Source organism: Protopterus annectens, chromosome 1.part2 (genome assembly GCF_019279795.1).
Source record: "Protopterus annectens isolate FY-2018-M chromosome 1.part2, PAN1.0, whole genome shotgun sequence".
Taxonomy (NCBI): Eukaryota; Metazoa; Chordata; order Ceratodontiformes; family Protopteridae; genus Protopterus; species Protopterus annectens.
This window is the reverse complement of record NC_056727.1, coordinates 881624128-881644457: the sequence shown is the minus strand read 5'-3', so window position 1 is coordinate 881644457 and position 20330 is coordinate 881624128.

Here is a 20330-nt window from a genome sequence, read left to right as displayed (position 1 = left end):
TATATATATATATATATGTATATATATATATATATATATATATATATATATATATATATATATATATATATATACATATATATATACACATTAAATATATATATATATATATATATATATAAATATATATATATATATATAGATACACACATTAAAATATATATATATATCTATATATATATATATATATATATATATATATATATATATATATATATATATATATGAGTCTGCATGTATGTTTCAGTTGTATTTACTCTGATGAAGTGTCTTGCCTGAAAGCTTTGTGTGTTAATAGAAATTCTGATGTGGTTCATTTTTGTGCTACCCTTTAGTTTGCTTTACATAAGAAACATAAAATAAAGAATAATTCAAACTTCACCAGCATAGCTTCCTTACTGATCCCATACTTCTCTTCCTTTCTCATATTAACCATAAATCTCAAACCTTCCTCTATCTCTCCTTCCTTCTTATTACCATTACTGACAAAATACGACTTTCACACATCTTTATTCTTGTACAATGAATTCCTATCATAACTCCTGCCTCCAAAAAATTCTAATTAAAAACTTACAGCCTTAGTCAAATTTAACAAAAGCAGAGGTGTCTGAGTAATTTATTATAATTATATATCTTGTATAAAAAACAATGTTATATTTGTTTATAAATCATAAGGTCTTTTTCACTTTCCTTACAAGCATTTGTATACTAATTTGTAATGTAATGTAGTCATAAATGTCTTTATGTTGCCCGCTTCACTGCAACTATATTGATAATTGCATTTGTGTGGAGCTTTTCTTTGCAAGCCTCTGCTCAAAAGGGGCCCACTGAGACTACCCTTTTTAACAAGGGAAAATGCATAGGTGCATATATGCATACATAAATATCCGTTATTCATTAAGGTTTATTATCCCTGTGGTGCATACAAGGCAAATGTTGGTTTTGAGTAATTAGAACTTAATGTATAGAATATCCTTCTGTTGCATTTTATCATACCACAGGGGTACTAATAACTTGCTACTATTCTCATACATGTTAGACTGAATTCTCAGTACACATTACATCCTAGTTTCATTAGCTGTTTAACATTTACTTTGTTCTGAATATTGGTTTGCATAAGCCATCTAATTTATTAATTGAGAATTGCAAACTACCATATACTGAGATGCCATTTTTCAGAATACTCCCTTTTCTTTGAGGTATGGCAATCCCGGAGATGGTATATATAAATTTGGGGGCAAGGGTTGCATGGGGGGATTGCCCCCCTGCAAAAGGAAGTTTTAAGGAGAAGAGCAATTTTTGAGATTTACATCTTCTCTAGTTTATTGGTCTTTTTTCTGGATTTTCAGACTTGGCGGTATGAGTGCCGACATTTCAATAGGGAGCCCTCTGTGGAGCCTAAAAGCTAAAATATAACAAAAGAAGTAGACATCTGAAGAAGTTTATGAAAATGTTTGGTATGGAGACATGAATTCAGTAGCAGGAACTCAGAGAGAATTACCACAGTATTCCCCAAAGTACATGAACTGGGCTGTACTAGACATAAATTATATCTCACAGGAACATGTGCATTTATTTGAGAACTTTGACACACATCCAATAACTATTTCAGATCATGCACCAGTAATTACTAAAACAAAATGCAGGCAATGAAGTAAAGATGAGACACTGGCCTTTCCCAACCTACCAGTTAAAAAGAGAGGAATTTAAGGAATGGGTAGTGGACACTATTCTGGAATTATTAGGAAAGATAGAAAGTACTCTAGAAGTTATAGCTAGTAAGTGGGATAAAATCAAACTGGAATTTAAAAATAAGGTAGAAGTAAAAGAAAAAGTGATATGGTTAAGAAGTAACAATAATTATTTATAGGGGCTTACAAAGGTTACAGTATTGCAGAATAAGGCAAATCTCATGGAACAAGAAAAGGTGCAAACTGCACAATGCTAAAGAGAAAATAAGGGAGTACCTGGATAATATGCATGAGTTTCAAAAGATTGCTGTTAAGCAATTCTTTTTTTTCTGATAATAACTCCAGAGCACAAAAAATTTTGGCATAGCAACTTAGCCAACAGAAAGTAGAAAAGGTTGTTGACAAACTTAAGGTGCCTATAACAAAAAATAACCAGAGATCCTATAGAGGTATTAGAGATGTTTTGGAAATGTTATGAAAATTTGTATAAAGTAGAGAAGTGGGAAATCAAGAAAAAGCATAAATGGATATATTTATGGAAGACTTAAATATACCAAGGTTTGTGGTAGATGAGGCTCTACAATTAATAGCTAAGATAGGAGGAGACGAGATAAAAATGAGATTCATAACCAATCTGCAGGAAAGTCTCCAGGAATAGATGGTATTCTGTTGGAAGTTTGGAAGCTGGGAGGGGAGAAAGTGATAAAGATCTGGAATGTTCTGTTTAACAGTATTTCAAAAAGAGGAGAAACACCGCCATCCTGGGAACAAGCGGTGGTGGATGTAATACTAAAGATGTTAAATATCCATCAGATCCACCTTTATATAGGTCAATTTCAATTTTAAACCATGGTTATAAAGCATTCATGTCTATAATGGTTAAAAGAATGGCAATGGTTTTGACAAAATTGAGAGATATGGATCAATGTGGTTTTGTGGAGGGCAGGCAAACATTTGAAAGCATTGATAGAACTGTGATGAACCAGGGGGAAGCAGAATGTAAGAAAACACCACTTTTGTTGGTGGTTCTTGATGCAGAGAAAGTATTTGACACAGTAAGCTTGGAGTTTTATGAATAGGGCAATGGAAACATTTGTATTACTTGATGCAATGATAAGGTTAGTTGGGAGGATAAATTAGGGATCTGAGGCAAAAATCAAAGTGGGCAAGTTCCTCTCTGAAAAGATGTGTCTGAACAGAGGAACCAGGCAGGGGTGTCCTCTTTCTCCCTTGTTATTTGCCTTATATTTAGAACCATTGGCAAAGAAAATAAGGTACTCAGAAATTCAAGGATAAAATACCAAAGCTAATGCCAAAGGGTCTGGTTGATTAAGTTTGCAGATGACTGCAAGCTAGGGGCAGTCATTAAATCCTCAAATGACTCGGCCATCCTGCAGGAAGTTTAGTCTCAAATAAATAACTGGTGCCAAAATCATGGACTGAAACTAAATGCCAAAAATGCACTATTGTATCCTTTGGGAAGTCATCTACTCCAGGGAACTACTACATTGGCAATACTCCCCTAAGAGTTGACCCAGTTGTTTGGGATTTGGGAACTCATGTGGACAGTGACATAATTTTTGACCAAAATGTGTCTATTGTTGTAAGAAAGTCCTTCTATATTCCACAGGTTATAAACAAAGGGATTATGTCTAGATCAAGGGATGTCATTGTTCCCTTTTACTCTGCCCTCATAAGGCCAGTCATTGACTATAATGCCCCTTTTGGCATGTATCTCCTCAGACACATGCACCAACTAGAGCACCTACAGAGATATCTTAATAAAAGGTTACAAGGCCTAAACAACATGCCCTACACAGACCAACTCAAAACCCTCTCACTATACCTGGTATCCTAATACTCCCAAAATGCAGGAAATGCAGAACAAGGCAGCACACAAACTCATCTCCTTCAATAAATGGAAACTTTATTTTTAAAAAACAAATAAGCACTTTAGTCTTAAATTTGCTTTAAAAGAGACTTCATCAGAAAGTTACCAGCATAACTACATTTTAAATACACGTTAATAGTGACTTCATTTCCTCCTGCTAGTCAGGAACTAAAATATTAAAGTGGCAGCAGATAAATACACTCCTAGTATATGTCAATAATTAAATGGTTATACAGAGGGACCTTAATAATACATGAATCAAATAAATAAACCTACTCATACTAAATATTAATACTATCCAGAATGTATAAGTAAATTAAAATAAAACTCAATAAATAGTCCTATAATAGCATAAAAACAACCTATCAAGGCATAAAATTAATTCCTAGAATAAATACATAGAATAAATACCTGTATATAAAAGCTTACTATGTAAATATGTAAATATATATTAAAATGTGCATTCAAAATACATTTTATAAAATATATATGTAGAATATATGCAAAATTAATCTACTAGCATCTATCAAGGGCCTTTATTTTTAATAAACTACTAATAGACACATTATCATTCAAGCCTGGCCAATATAATGAATTCAGATGAAGATGCCAGGAAAGTTCCAGCTTCTCTAATAAATATGGCCAGGCCCCCCCCATGTTCAGTTAGTTTTATAGTGTCCAACACAATAAATTTAAAACTATGCTCAGGAAATGACATAATATGCTTAGCTAGGGCATTACCTTCATATCTATCTTGAATGTTCCTCAGGTGCTCCCCAATTCTACTCTTCAACTTGCACTCTGTTTTGCCCACATAGAAACAAGGACCATTTATGCAGAGTGCGCAATATACTACTCTTTCTGTTGTACAGCAACATTTTTCTTTGAACCTAATATTCACCCCATTCATTTCTAGAATATTAGTTTCTATGATGTTCCTACAAAATCTGCACATCCCACATCTGTGCATGTGGCTTTTATATTGTTTATTATTCTTATGTTCAAATAAATTCTTCAAAGAATGTCCCTTCCTATATACACAGATGGGTGCATGTCCTAGGATCTCTCTCATGTCTCTATCATTATTAATTCAATTCCAATTCTTAATTAAAATGTTTTTCTACCATGGGTGCATCCCTATTATATGTTGTTAAAAAACAGCTTTGGTAGGATATCCTTCGACTAGGGCCATCATTTTCAGTAATGTTAGGAACAGTATCTGTATGAATAGTTGGTTCATAATCTGTTTGTATTGAATCTAGATCATTCGCATTTTGTTGCTTTTCTGCGCTCCTAGAATTCAGAATTGGTAAGAAATGGCCATTATCTCTTTTTATTTTTACTTCATCCATCAACTCATCAAAAGGATGGCGCAGTGGTGCAGTGGCAGCATTGTCGCCTCACAGCAAGAGGTTCGATTCTCAGCTGGGGTGCCTTCTGTGTGGAGTCTGCATGTCCTTCCTGCGTTCATGTTGGTTTCCTCCGGGTGCAACGGTTTCCTCCCACATTACAAAGATATGCATCTGGAGCATATCTCCCTGGGCCTCCCCTGAAAATTGGCTTAATTCCAACTCAGACTTCCAGGTTAACAACTGCTAAATTAAATAAATAAATAAAATAATTTACTAGGGTAACCTCATTTGGTAAACATTTGTTTAAGTAAACTACATTCTTCCAAGAAAGATTCCTCCAATGTAATCATCCTTTCTGCACGAACAAACTACCCCTTAACTACTGCTCGTTTTTGTTTAAAAGGGTGGCAGCTACTAAAATGGAGGAAACTATTGGAATATGTATTCTTGCAAAAGATTTCCACTAAAAATCTCTTATTAACATCATCTTTCTTCAATAATATATCCAAATAGGGAATTGACTTTTCTTCTATGGTATAGGTAAATTTAAAAAATTCTGTTATCATATTAATAAACTCCAGAAAAGGAGGTATCAGCCCCTTTGGTCCTTCCCACAAGATGAATATGTAATCCAAATAGTGGACATAAGTTTTACAGAATGGGAGAAACTGAGATTGATTGAGATATCGTTTCTCCCATTCTAACATAATAATATTGGCATAAAGGCCCCCACAAGAGGAGCCCATTGCCACACCATCATTCTGGAGGAAATATAATAAAATAGAATAGAAATAGAATAAAATAGATTAAAATAGATTAAATAGAATAAAATAAATTCAAATAGAATGAAATTGTTTCTTAATATTAGATCAACCATTTGTTCATACAAGTTAATTTTTTTCTTGTGATAAATACTTAGACAACAAGTAGTCACAAAACCATTGTATGCCCAACTCATGTGGTATAACACTATATAGGTTAACTACATCAATTGTAATAAATAAGTATTCTTCCTTATATTCTATTTCATTAATCTTTCTTAAGAAATCCCATGAGTCAATGCATACAGTGCGCTCATCCCATATAAACTTACTCAGCTCTTTGTCCAAATATTTAGCCATAGGATACGTTATGGTGCCCCTAGCATCCACAATTGGTCTCATTGGTGGTTGATTTAGATCTTTGTGGATTTTAGGGGCCCCAAAAATGACCGGGGTAGATGGAAATTGAACCAGAAGGTAATGTATTTCATTACTAGAAATTAAGCCATCAATAAACATATCATGTATAAACCCCTTAATTTTTCTATGAGCCCCATTCATTTCATTTAAAGAACTTTTTACGTATGTCTCAGTATTTAATATCTCAAGCATCGTATTGTTATAATCCACTTTATTCATAATGACAACCCCACCCCCCTTGTCTGGCTTCATTATTCTAACCCCTTTATTATACATCAAACATTCAAGCTCAAATTCCTCATTACAATTTAAGTTCTTATGACTCCTATTGTGAATTTTCCTTCTATTACAACTTTTACAAAGTTCACGGAGGTCCAACTCAACTCTTTCAAATGTTGCCAAGATAGGATATATCGGGGGGTTGTATGTGCTGGAGATTCTAAAGGGGTCCCTTATTTATTCAACTTTATTAAGCATGACATTTAAATTTAATTTTCTAATGTATTGCTTTAAATCCATTAGGGTATGCACTAAATTAACAGGATGGTCTGGTACAAATGCAAATCATTTAGCTAACAGGTCACAAATAGTCACAGTCAATGTAATATCTGAAAAATTATAAACTTTAAAGTCATTTTCAGAATTAAAATTCGCCTTCAGAGATGGTAACAAGTAACAATTTCTTATAAAATCAGGGGTTACTGTCTCTGTCTCCCCCTCCAAGTGTTCCTGTTGGTCCCCCTGTTGTTCATTCTGCCTCTCCCAGATTGATAGGGGTCCCTTGTTGTGGTTGGGTTCTTTGCTGATTCATTATCCGCTCCAACCATCTGAGGGGTGGATACTGTTCTTTGTCTAAAACATCTTCATCATATAGGTCTGAATCATTACTGGCATTATTCTCATAATTGACATTAGTATAAGATTCAGTTCCCCTCCTATTATGTTGCCATACTTGTGAGGTGTGGGGGGGGGGGGGTAAGCTAGATTGTTAGCATAGTCTTTTTTTATCTCTAGCTAATTTCTTATTTTTTTTATTTTTAATAGCCAGCATCTTTTCATCAATAGTCAGAAAAATTCAACAATAATCAAATCTGTTATTAGAAAAAACAGGGTTCTGTGTAATTTATTTGTCAAGTGCTGTAGCTTCTATGTTCAGTGAATCAATTAGCTTTTCATTATATTTTATTACCATCCCCATATATTAAAATCCAAATCTGTCAAAAAGTTCCAATAAATCTTTGTGAAAGTCAGAGCATGCTACTAATCCCGCAGGATAGTGCCACATATGAAGGCCCTTAGGTACAGTCCTTTGATTCAGACACTCTTTAAAATATGGATTGTCCATCTGAAGTTTCTTAATTTTAAGTAAATAATGATCCAAGTCAATACGTTGGTTGTTAAAAGTTACATTAGTAGACCGGGAATTCCTCAATGTACTTCAGTCATTCCTAAGCCATTCTGTTAACATGAGGATACCCAAAATATTAGCGTTTGTATCATTAATGGCATTATTGTGAGTATTTACCTCGTTCTGCCTAATGTCCGGTCATAGAGAAGGTAAAGAGGATGTAAATGCTGCCAAATGTCCTTCTCAGTTATTTAGGGTCCCAGAAGCATCCAGAGTAGTATTTTTCGTAGAAGTGCTCGGTGTTCAATGACTAGACAACTGAGATAGAGCCTCCTGCTCTAATCGGTCCATTTGGTTCATAAGTTGCTGGATTAACACAGTTAGGTCATTCACAGTCCCATTCTGTTGAGAAATCACGTTTGACTGCGTGTTGCCTGTTAGTGACGAATTGCCCTGTTCTGCTTCCATGGCTGTAGTTCAAATGACAAAAATGAAGCCAAAAACCAGTAAACCAATAATCCCAAAATGCAGGAAATGCAGAGCAAGGCAGCACACAAACTCATCTCCTTCAATAAATGGAAACTTTATTTTTTAAAAACAAATACCCCCCCCTCCCCATCACAAGTATGGCAACATAATAGGAGGGGAACTGAATCTTATACTAATGTCAATTATGAGAATAATGCCACTAATGATTCAGACCTATATAGGTTCATAGGTTGGTACTAGGCTATCAGCCCTAGGGCCTATACAAGCCTAGTCATAACAATTCCCTGGCTATTTCTTCCCACACTATTTAATTCCCTGGACCCCTGTCTAGCAGGGTGACTGACGTGATCCCTGGGGTGAATTTCCTTTCTCCCATCCAATCGTCAAGGTTCCTTTTGAAGAGGACCAAAGAGGCACTCTGCTTGACATGTATGGGCAGTCTATTCCAGAGTCTGGGGAGTCTCTGGGTCAGGAACCTATCCCTCCAGCATGTTTTGTTTATTGTGATGACAAGGTTTAGATCCCTGGAGCGTGTGGCTCTGAGGGATTGGGATTTCTTTAAGTGTAGCATGTCCAACAGCTCTGGGTTTGACATGGCCTTGTATGTTAAGCAAAGATCGCCTCTGAGTAGACGATATGCGACAGAGTATAGCTGGAGTTTTTTAAGGCGGTCAGCGTAGGGCATCTGCTTTAGGCCTGTGATTCTTTTAGTGAGGTATTTCTGTGGCCTTTCCAGTTGTTGCAGATGTCTTGAGAGGTACATACCAAATGGGGAATTGTATTCTATAATGGGTCTAATGAGGGATGAGTACAGTGGGACAATGACCTCCTTTTTTCTGGATGAAAAGCCCTTAGTGATGAGGTGTGCCACATAGAAGGATTTCCTGACTGTTGTGGCGATGTGGTTATCGAAGATGAGACCACTGTCCACCTGTGTCCCTAAGTCTCTTATCAAACTTTCGGTGTTTAGTGTACTGCCACCTATATGGTAATTCACAGATACATGTTTTTTCCCAAAGGGGATAACTATACATTTCTTGGCATTGAGCTTGAGCCCATGGCTCTGGAACCAAGCATCTGTTTCTGTAAGGCCCTTTTGTAGAGTATCCACATCATTTGGGGATTCAATAATGGCTCCCAGTTTGCAGTCATCTGCAAACTTTGTTATCCAGAGTCCCTTAGTGTTGGCCTGTACTTCAGAGAAGTAGATGCCAAACAAGAGCGGTCCCAGGACTGAACCCTGAGGTACACCACTTGTCACTTGTCTGGAGCTGGATTTGGAGTTGGCTACTTTTACAGTATGGGTTCTATCAGTAAGCCAGTTAGCAACCCATTGGGTGATGTAGGGATTAATGCCCAGCTTAGTAAGTTTATCTATGATTCCAGAGTGGGGGATGGTGTCAAAGGCCTTGGCAAGGTCTAGATAGGCTGTGTGGACCACCTTACCCTTGTCCATGGCTCTGGAGACTGATTCGAAGAAGTCAATCAAGTTCAGGAGACAAGATCGGCCCTTCACAAACCCAAACTGGGTGGGGTCCAGTGTTTGAAGGTTGCCAATGTCTTTGTTTATAAGTTCCATGATAATACGCTCCATGGCCTTGCAGATAAGGCTTGTCAGACTGATGGGACGGTAGTTTCCGGGATCCAAGGTGGATCCCCCCTTGTGGAGTGGGATAACTGTAGCTGTGCACCACTCAGTGGGCACGAAACCTGAGGTGAGGCTATGATTAAACATGACATTTAGGTGAGGTGCCAGTTCATATTGTAGTTCATGTAGTACACAGCCCGGGATGTCATCTGGTCCCATGGATGCTGTATTCTTAGCTTTGGAGAGTGCGTTTTTTACCTGTGTGGCCGTTATTACCGGAATTTGGCAATCATCCGGTATTGAGATGGGCCATTTAGGGGGTGAGAGGGGGGTGAAGTTGGCACTGAATCGATCTGCCAGGATATTGGCAATATCCTTGGGATTAGTATATTTAATGCCATTCTGTTTTAGCTCAGAGCAGATCTGAGCATTGCCATTTAGATTCTTGACATAGTTATAGAATGCCTTGTTGTTGTCTTTGGAATCTTTGGCAATTTTATTTTCGTAACTAGCTTTGGAGGATTTTATGAGGGATCTCAGTTTCTTACTGAGGCTGGTAAGGAAGTTTTTTGCATCCTGGGATTTTCCTCTTTTCCGCAACAGTTTCTTCCTTTTGTTGTAAAGTTTGTTTATGGCAGGGGACCACCAGATTGGCTTCTTTTTTTTGGATGAGAGCATCTTGGTTCTATTTGGGATGGCACGATTTATGCATGAGTGGATGTGCTCGTACAGTGCCTTAGTGTAGGATTCAGCAGTTGAACTTTCAGCTCCCGTCTGCATGGGTGTCATGAAGTTTGTCACTTCTGACTTGAGTAGCATGAGGTTGGCTTTGGAGAAGTTTTTTATGGAGATTTCCTTACTGGGGGGTGGGGGTGGGATGTGGATGTTAAGGGTGATTAGCTTATGGTCAGACATGACTAACGAGGGGGTGACCATAGGTGTGGAGCATCGATTTCCCATGTTGGTAATGACCAGGTCTAGGATATTGGAGCCCCTGGTGGGACTATGGATTAGTTGATCCAGGGCGTTGGAATTTATGAATTTCAAGAACCGTTGGGCAAAGGTGTTGGTACATGAGTAGCTTTCCCAGTTAATGGCAGGGTAGTTAAAGTCGCCCAGTATTAGGGTGTTTGGTTCTATCTTAATATTTTCCAGTATGTTTAGAAAGGTGTCGTGAGAATCTTGGGGTATGGTGGGGGATCTGTAGCAAGCTACAATTTGGATTGCAGTCTTACCTAGTGTTAGTTGCACCTGGAGAATTTCAGATGCATTGTGTTGGGCAACTAGCCTGGTGGTGTGAATATCCTTGGTGAATATTGACACTCCTCCACCTTTAGTGTTTCGGTCCTGCTTTGGTGGCCGAAAAGTGTGGTAAGAGTTGTAGCCTGGTATTGCAGGGGTGCTCTCTGGAGCCTTGAACCGGGTCTCAGTTACTGCACAGATATCGATGTTCTCCATGTTTAGGAGTGCCTCGAGAGAGTGCATTTTGAGGTTTAGACTTCTAGCATTGAGTAGCATTACCTTCAGATTTTGCATGCTTGTACCTGTTACGGTCGTGGTTTTGTTCTTTGAACTTTGCCTAAAAAAGGCACTATAGGGGTGGCAAGAGCCTTAGCCAGTAACCTGAATCCCAGAGGCGACAGGTGCAGACCATCTCTGGCAAAGCATCGTGGTCTGTCAATCATGTCGTCCCAGGCAGACAGATACTGGATCCCCTTTGAATGACACCAGAAGCTTAGCCAATTGTTGAAGTCAATCATTTTGTCCTTATATTGTGGTATCATTCTGGGCGAAGGCAGGATGCTACTCAGGGCTAGGGTCATACCTGCCTGGGCCACATGATCCGAGAGCTCTTCCATGTCTCTTTTCATGTAGTCCAGGGAGGTACGTCTCAAGTCATTCACTCCAACATGGACAATGACAGAGTCATATTTGTACTTGTTGTGAAGTGACTTGAGTGCATGCATTATGTGGCGGATACTGGCACCCAACAAATATTTTTTAGACAAAGCACAGTATCCACCCCTCAGACAGTCGGAGCGGATAATGAATCAGCAAAGAACCCAACCACAACAAGGGACAGGCTGTTTCAACCCCTATCAATCTGGGAGAGGCAGAATGAACAACAGGGGAACCAACAGGAATACTTTAGTGCATACCCTAACGGATTTAAAGTAATACATTAGAAAATTGAATTTAAATATCATGTTTAATAAAGTTGAACAAATAAGGGACCCCTTTAGAATCTCCAGCACTTACAACACCCCGATACATCCTATCTTGGCAACATTTGAAAGAGTTTGCGAGCTGGACCTCCGTGAACTTTGTAAAATTTGTAATAGAAGGAAAGTTCACAATAGGAGTCATAAGAACTTAAATTGTAATGAGGAATTTGAGCTTGAATTTTTGATGTATAATAAAGGGGTTAGAATAATGAAGCCAGACAAGGGGGGTGGGGTTGTCATTATGGATAAAGTGGATTATAACAATAAGATGCTTGAGATATTAAATACTAAGACATACATAAAAAGTTCTTTAAATGAAATGAATGGGGCCCATAGAAAAATTAAGGGGTTTATACATGATATGTTTATTGATGGCTTAATTTCTATTAATGAAATGCATTACCTTCTGGTTGAATTTCCATCTACCCCGGTCATTTCTGGAGCCCCTAAAATCTGCAAAGATCTAAATCAACCACCAATGAGACCAAATGTGGATGCTAGGGGTTTCATAACGTATTCTATGGCTAAATATTTGGGCAAAGAGCTGAGTAAGTTTATATGGGATGAGCGCACTGTATGCATTGACTCATGGGATTTCTTAAGAAAGGTTAATGAAATAGAATTAAAGATGAATGCCTAATTATTACAATGTATGTAGCTAACCTTTATAGTGTTATACCACATGAGTTGGGCATACAATGGTTTTGTGACTACTTGTTGTCTAAGAATTTATCACAAGAAAAAATGAACTTGTATGAACAAATGGTTGATCTAATATTAAGAAACAATTTCATTCTATTTGAAGGTGAAAATTTCCTCCAGAATGAAGGTGTGGCAATGGGCTCCTCTTGTGGGGGCCTTTATGCCAATATTATTATGTTAGAATGGCAGAAACGATATCTCAATCAATCTCAGTTTCTCCCATTCTGTAAAACTTATGTCCACTATTTGGATTACATATTCATCTTGTGGGAAGGACCAAAGGGGCTGATACTTCCTTTTCTGGAGTTTATTAATATGACAACAGAATTTTTGAAATTTACCTATACCATAGAAGAAAAGTCAATTCCCTATTTGGATATATTATTGAAGAAAGATGATGTTAATAAGAGATTTTTAGCGGAAATCTTTTGCAAGAATACATATTCCAATAGTTTCCTCCATTTTTAGTAGCTGCCACCTTTTTAAACAAAAACGAGCAGTAGTTAAGGGGCAGTTTGTTCGGGCAGGAAGGATGATTACCTTGGAGGAATCTTTCTTGGAAGAATGTAGCTTACTTAAACAAATGTTTACCAAACAGGGTTACCCTAGTAAATTAATTGGTGAGTTGATGGATGAAGTAAAGATAAAAGATATTGGCCATTTCTTACCAATTCTGAACTCTAGGAGCACAGAAAAGCAACAAAATATGAATGATCTATATTTAATACAAATAGATTATGAACTACCTATTCATACAGATACTTTTCCTAACATTACTGAAAATGATGGCTCTAGTCGAAGGATAACCTACCAAAGCAGTTTTTTAACAACATATAATGATGCACCCATGGTAAAAAAACATTTTAATTAAGAATTGGAATTTAATTAATAATGACAGAAGCATGAGCGAGATCCTAGGACATGCACCCATCTGTGTATATAGGAACGGACATTCTTTGAAGAATTTATTTGAACATAAGAATAAAAAACAATATAAAGGCCACATGCACAGATGTGAGATGTACAAATTTTGTAGGAACATCCTGGAAACTAATATTCTAGAAAATAATGGGGTGAATATTAGGTTCAAAGAAAAATTGTGCTGTACAACAGAAAGAGTAGTATATTGCGCACTCTGCTCTAATGGTCCTTGTTTCTATGTGGGCAAAACAGTGCAAGTTGAAGAGTAGAATTGGGGAGTACTTGAGGAACATTCGAGATAGATATGAAAGTAATGCCCTAGCCAAGCATATTATGTCATATCCTGAGCATAGTTTTACATTTATTGTGTTGGACACTATAAAACTAACTGAACATGGGGGGGGGGAGGGGCGGTCTGGCCATATTTATTAGAGAAGCTGGAACTTTCTGGCAGCTTCGTCTGAATTCATTATATTGGCCAGGCTACGGAAAAAACGAATCCCCCAACTAAACACGCTGTTCATCTTCAGCCTCTCCACAGGCTACATGCCCACAGAATGGAGCACAGCAACGGTTATTCCACTCCACAAAGGAGGGGCCACAACTGACCCTGGTAACTATCGCCCCATAAGCCTGACTAGCCTGGTCTGCAAGGCTATGGAGCGCATCATCATGGAACTCATTAATAAAGACATTGGGAACTTCCAAACACTTGACTAGACCCAGTTTGGCTTTGTTAAGGGCAGATCATGCCTACTAAACCTGGTTGACTTCTTCGAGACAGTCACCAAGGCCATAGACGAGGGAAAGGTGGCTCACACAGCCTACCTTGACCTCGATAAGGCTTTCAACACCATTTCCCACTTGGGTATTACAGAAAAACTCACCAGCCTGAACATAAACCCCTACATCATGAGATGGGTTGCCAACTGGCTTACAGACAGAACTCACACCGTAAGAATAGCGGGCACCAGGTCTGACTCAAAACCAGTCACAAGTGGTGTCCCACAAGGCTCGGTCTTGGGACCCCTATTGTTCAGCATATACTTCTCAGAAGTACAGGCAAACACAGGAGGACTATGGCTAACCAAGTTCGCTGATGACTGCAAACTGGGAGCCATAATTGACTCTCCGGCTGACACGAACATCCTCCAAAAGGGCCTTACTGAGACGGACACCTGGTGTAAAAGTCATGGCCTCAGGCTAAATGCAAAAAAATGCATAGTCATCCTGTTTGGGAAAAACAAAACACCCACGAATTACCACATAGGTGGCAGCCCCCTTAATACAGAAGAAGTAATAAGACATCTGGGGACCCAGGTAGATAGTAATCTCTCCTTTGACAATCATATTGCCAAAGTAGTTAGGAAATCCTTCTATGTGGCCCATCTAATTACTAAAGGTTTTGCATCTAGAAATAAAGAAGTTTTAGTGCCCCTCTACTCATCAGTCATCAGACCCATCATAGAGTACAATGCCCCATTTGGGATGTACCTCACAAGACAATTCCAACAGCTGGAAAGACCACAAAAGTACCTCACCAAGAGGATTACTGGCCTCAAACATATGTCCTATGCAGCCCGACTGAAAAAACTCCAGCTGTACTCAGTGGCATATCGCTTACTCAGAGGTGATCTCTGCCTGACTTACAAAGCCATGTCCAACTCAGAATTGATGGACATGCTTCACCTAAAGAAATCCAAGTTACTGCGAGCCACGTGCTCTAGTGAGCTAAACCTCACCACAACAATAAATAGAACATGCTGGAGGGATAGATTCCTGTCACAGAGACTCCCCATGCTTTGGAACAAAATTCCAAACTACATTAGGCAGAGCCCCTCACTAACACTCTTCAAGAGAAACCTTGACGAGTGGATGGGTAACAGAAAGTACACCTCTGGGATCACTCCATTAGCTCTGCTTGACAGAGGATCAGTTAATTAATCAATGGGGCAGTGAAACCTGACACACTCTGGCTAGGCTTATAAATGCCCTCGGGCAGATAGCCTAGTACTTACCTATGAACCTATAAACAGAGAGAAGTGTTCCAAACACAAAAATATAAAAGAATTAAGTGATAAAATATTGTGATAAAGTACTATAAGGAAGATGGAATTAATGGGTAGAATGGAATAAAAGTGGCATGAAGTACAAATATAATGGATGGAGAAGGAAGAATAAGATAAAAGAAAGAAAATGTAATCAAAGAGCTGGTAAAGAATTGCAGAGAATCCAGTTTAAAGAAGGATTAGAAGAGGAAACTGAAGAATATAAAGTAAAAGAAGAGCAAGTTTTAAGATGTATGTTAGACTTTATCAGAAAAAGAAGAGAATGTTTATAAAGGAGACTTTTGTGGGCACAAGGAGAAACAACAGTTAAATATTTATGTCAGAGATTTAAAGAAAAATTATTTATCATACTGGCATAAGAGAACAAAGAGAGGCATATTTTGGAGGAAGACAGAGATATGGAGAAAAAAATAAATACATTCTATGAGAAGCAATACACTAGCAGACTTGAAAAATGATACAAAATAATTGAATTGGGTATATCCTAATAGAATAACAAAATCATTGGAGGATAAGAATAAGGAACAGAATGTGATAACAGAAGCAGAAGTATGCAATTCAATCCAAAATGCATTTATTTATTTAAATTTGAATTCTTTCTCTTCAGTTCGGCTAACGGGTTCAGGCGCCTAGGCAGCGAGACATTTCCCTGCGATACATTTTGGCTGGGGACACATGGCTGAAATAACATTCAGCTGCAGAGAAATATGGCTGTTTGCAAATTCCCTGCGGGCAAAGAGAAGAATGTGTTGTCATACCTACAACTTCAATAACCAAATGCACAGGGGGGAAAACAAACAGCCATATTTCTCTGCAGCTGAATGTTACTTCAGCCATGTGTCCCCAGCCAAAATGTATCGCAGGGAAATGTCTCGCTGACTAGGCACCTGAACCCAAAATATTTATACCTTTAGGGCTTTCTAACACTATTCCCTGATATATTTATTGTATGCATATACTCTAATGAATGTGTCTAATACTTGCTCCCTCTCCTTTTTTGAAGTCAAGCTGAAGTAAGTTTATTCAGCTGCTGGTTCCCTTCCCCATACTGATAATGTAGTCTTTCTGAAGGACTACCTTCTATCCACTGTTTCCACAAATTATTAAAGTGAGGGAAATCCTTCCCTATTGACATATTGTGTGTTAAATGAGGAACTAAAGCAACAAGATGAACAACTTTCCTGAACACTGTTTGCATTTATTTCTGAAAATACTGCTTCTCATCTCTATGAATGCAAATGTCTTCACTAGCTTTGTTACTGCAGGCTTTTCTTCCAACATACATACTGCCATTTACCAGATTAACCATACTGCCTGAATTTTGCAGTCCATGCAGCTCTCTGATGCCACAGTGTACTTATTTTTGCAGTAGCACAGTGATGTAATGAAGTCTCAACCATTCTGGCAGATAATTTATCAAATTCCATAGGTATAACAACATTGCTATCATGTTTTCTCAGAGATAATAATTTTCACAGGTGCAACGGTGTTACTATACTTGCACAAAATCTAGCCATGTAACCCTTCTTTCCACATTTAAAACAGAGTATTTCTACAGCTGAGAAATTGTCTTTGTTTGTTATCAATATTTGATACAGGTTTTACTACAGGTCTAGACTATTCAGTCTTTTATATATAGTTTCAAGGTATAACAATCTTTCTTCAAATATAACAAAACTTTCAAGAGTCATTTAGGTCAATTTGACACACCCATTTTAAAGCAGTATGCAAAGATCTCTTTAATTGGTCAGTGGCTAACACTGTAACATTTTATTTTCAGTTTGTTGACCCTCAAGACTGAACCATAAATTAATTATATGCTTAAAGTCATATCTGTGATATTATGATTTTGTTATGAGAAAAAATTCCAGCTATGAATCTTTTGAGCTTGTTTTTCTGAAGTCCTGAGGCACTTTAACTCTGATAAATGCTTTTTTAACCAGTTCTGATAACCAGTCCCTTCTATGTCCATTAAGGCCGTTAGTGCTTCATATATCCTCACGAAGCATTTTCCTCCCTACCATCTGATCTACTATTAGGTTGGCCTGTCCCTTACCAGAAGGGTTTCTTCAGTCTGGGAATAACATTCTTTTTGGAATCAATTAATTATAATTAATTAATTAATGGATGGATGAATGGATTAATTAATTAGCATTTGTTACCTGGTAGGTGGGCTGATCTGAAGACCATTTTCAGGCACTACCTGGGCTAAAAGACATAGACATTACAGATAATAGTAACTTAAAGGTTATACAGTAGTGTTGTATACAAAACATCTTGTGAGACAGAATGCTGACAATAAACAGTTATATGGCAGAGCAACAACCAAAATAAACACAACATATCCCATAGGAAAAACATACAAGAGGAACTTAAAGCATATTGCTAGACAGCATCATATAAGGTACTATATATTGATATTTTACTGCACACTTCTCCAGAAGATAAAGGAGGTATACAGTTGTTATTCAATGAGACAAGTGTAGGTGGAATATAGCCATGGGACTCAAAACTCTGTGTATCTGTAGATTTCAGTCAAATTTTACTTAAATAATTCTCTGAAAATTTAACAGTTACTGTACTATCTAATGTCATAGTGAACTGAGTTTCAGCTGACAAGTTTTGTTTCAGAAGATGTTTATTCAGAAACAGCAAGATGAAATGAAAGTCTGTATGAAAGATGACTATCTAATGTGCACAGAGGGTGGGAAACAGTTCTTATTTATAATGTTTGCTAATGGTGGACAGTATCCATTGTAGTGTAGTTTGAAAGTTCACTTCTGCCTTAGAAGACATCAGTGCTCACTTCAGTATGGTTCCAGGAGAGGCAAAGTTAGGGGTCAGTGTGTTATCCTTCTGAATGGACAGAAGGCATTGTCTGCCTTTTTCCTAAAGTTTCCTTTCAGAAACATTTGCAGTGAAGTCAAGTACTGACATACTAGCAAATCCTTGTATACACTTACTGTTTTCATCCCATACAAAATTTATTTACTAGATACATCCCCCCTTCCCCTCATTGCACACACAGACATACGCGCACACACACACACACACACACACACACACACACACACACACACACACACACACACACACACACACACACACACACACACAATAATCCCCTGAAGCATTCAGCTGAGCTACATACAGTCACCCCCCAGTAGTCCATGTCTTTTCTGAAGCAGACCCAAATACAAATTGTACCACCGCTTTGTCTGTCTGTCTAAAACAGGGAGATTTATTTAAATGCATGCACTTGCATTAAAATGCAATTATAAAACCTAAAGTTTTAGTTTAATTCATGGGCAGTCTAGAGTAAAAATGGTGATAGCCTTTTATCTTATCTATGTGACAATTTACATGTGTTTACTGTCATTATACAGAACTACAATAGTTGAAATTGTGGCTTAATTATAGGTACTCCCACATAATTAGGAGAACTAGCACTTTGATTCTATAGAAGTGCTGCCTTGTTAACAATAAAATATTGGACTCAGTTCTATAATCACTTTCTGTGTTTTCTCTGTTTGTGTCTATAGTTGGTTTCTCTCTTTCTCTTTCTTTTTTTTTTTTCTTGCTTTTAAAATCACAGACATGATGCTGGTAGGCTACAATCATCCTAAATACCTAAAGAAGGATGTATTGATTACTAGAATGTGTAAAATAAATTGCTTCTCTAACCAGATTATTTCCCAGAATGGTCTGAAGTCCGTAGTTTAAAGAGGTCAGTGCTAGCCAAAACAGAGTTGGCAATTTGTTCCATAAAATTAGAAATTACATAGCATACTGCCACCATTTTCTAGCCTGAAAAATGTAAGCAGTACCCTCTGAAGTAATCTATAGGCTAATATCTATGAATACACACACACACACACATATATGTATGTATGTATATATATATATACATATATGAACATGTAAGTGTTACCTGACAGCCCTTCCAACATTCTTTGAGCTGCAGCAGTACCTTTGTGTAACATCTATATTTGGTCATTATCCTTTATTCAAGAAGTTGCTTTTACATCTCCTGCATGTATTCTTCCTGTCTCATTGTGAGCTTTGTACTTAACTAGGTTAGATATGAAATTGCCATAGTTACACAAAAGGATGGGTGAGAAGTGATGTTCTTTAGACTAACAATTTTTTGAAAAGCCTAGGAAAACTGTTGTTTCATGGAAGGAGTCAAACAGACTTAAAAAAGAGACTCAGCAGCATAACTGATGTTTCAAAACATCTACAATTTTGTAATCATCCTCTTTGATTGAAAAAGTATATGCTACTAATGTATTTATTGACCGATTGATTTGATTGATTGATTTATTGATTGACTGATTGATTGATTGATTGATTGATTGATTGATTGATTGATTGATTGATTCATTGATTCATTCATTGTTCAGTGTAAGAATTGCAAAGGTTGGGACTTGAAACCATATATCAGCATGCATATGTTGAAAATAGATCTATTACCACTGTAACATGATGTTCTATAAGAAAATAACAGCTATGAATGAAAATTTGTGCTGTGATGTAATTTATATAGATTTAACTTCAGCATTTGATAGGGTTGTACACAAAACACTGATCAATAAATTAGAACAACTATTGGTGTACTCTTGATATGATGGATAGCTGCATGGCTTAGAAATAGGACATGGCAAATACCATACAGCAACTGGACAGGTGAAATTCTTGGTTACAGCCAGGGTGTCCTACAAGGCTGTATCCTAGGCCCATATGTGTTTAGATTGTATCTTTCAGATCTGTCTTTTTCATCTGAGGTATTCTACAGTCTGTATGCAGATGACTTGAATTTGGGTAAACTGATTACATGTGTTACAGACAGGACATGTCTGCAAAAGAACTTGAC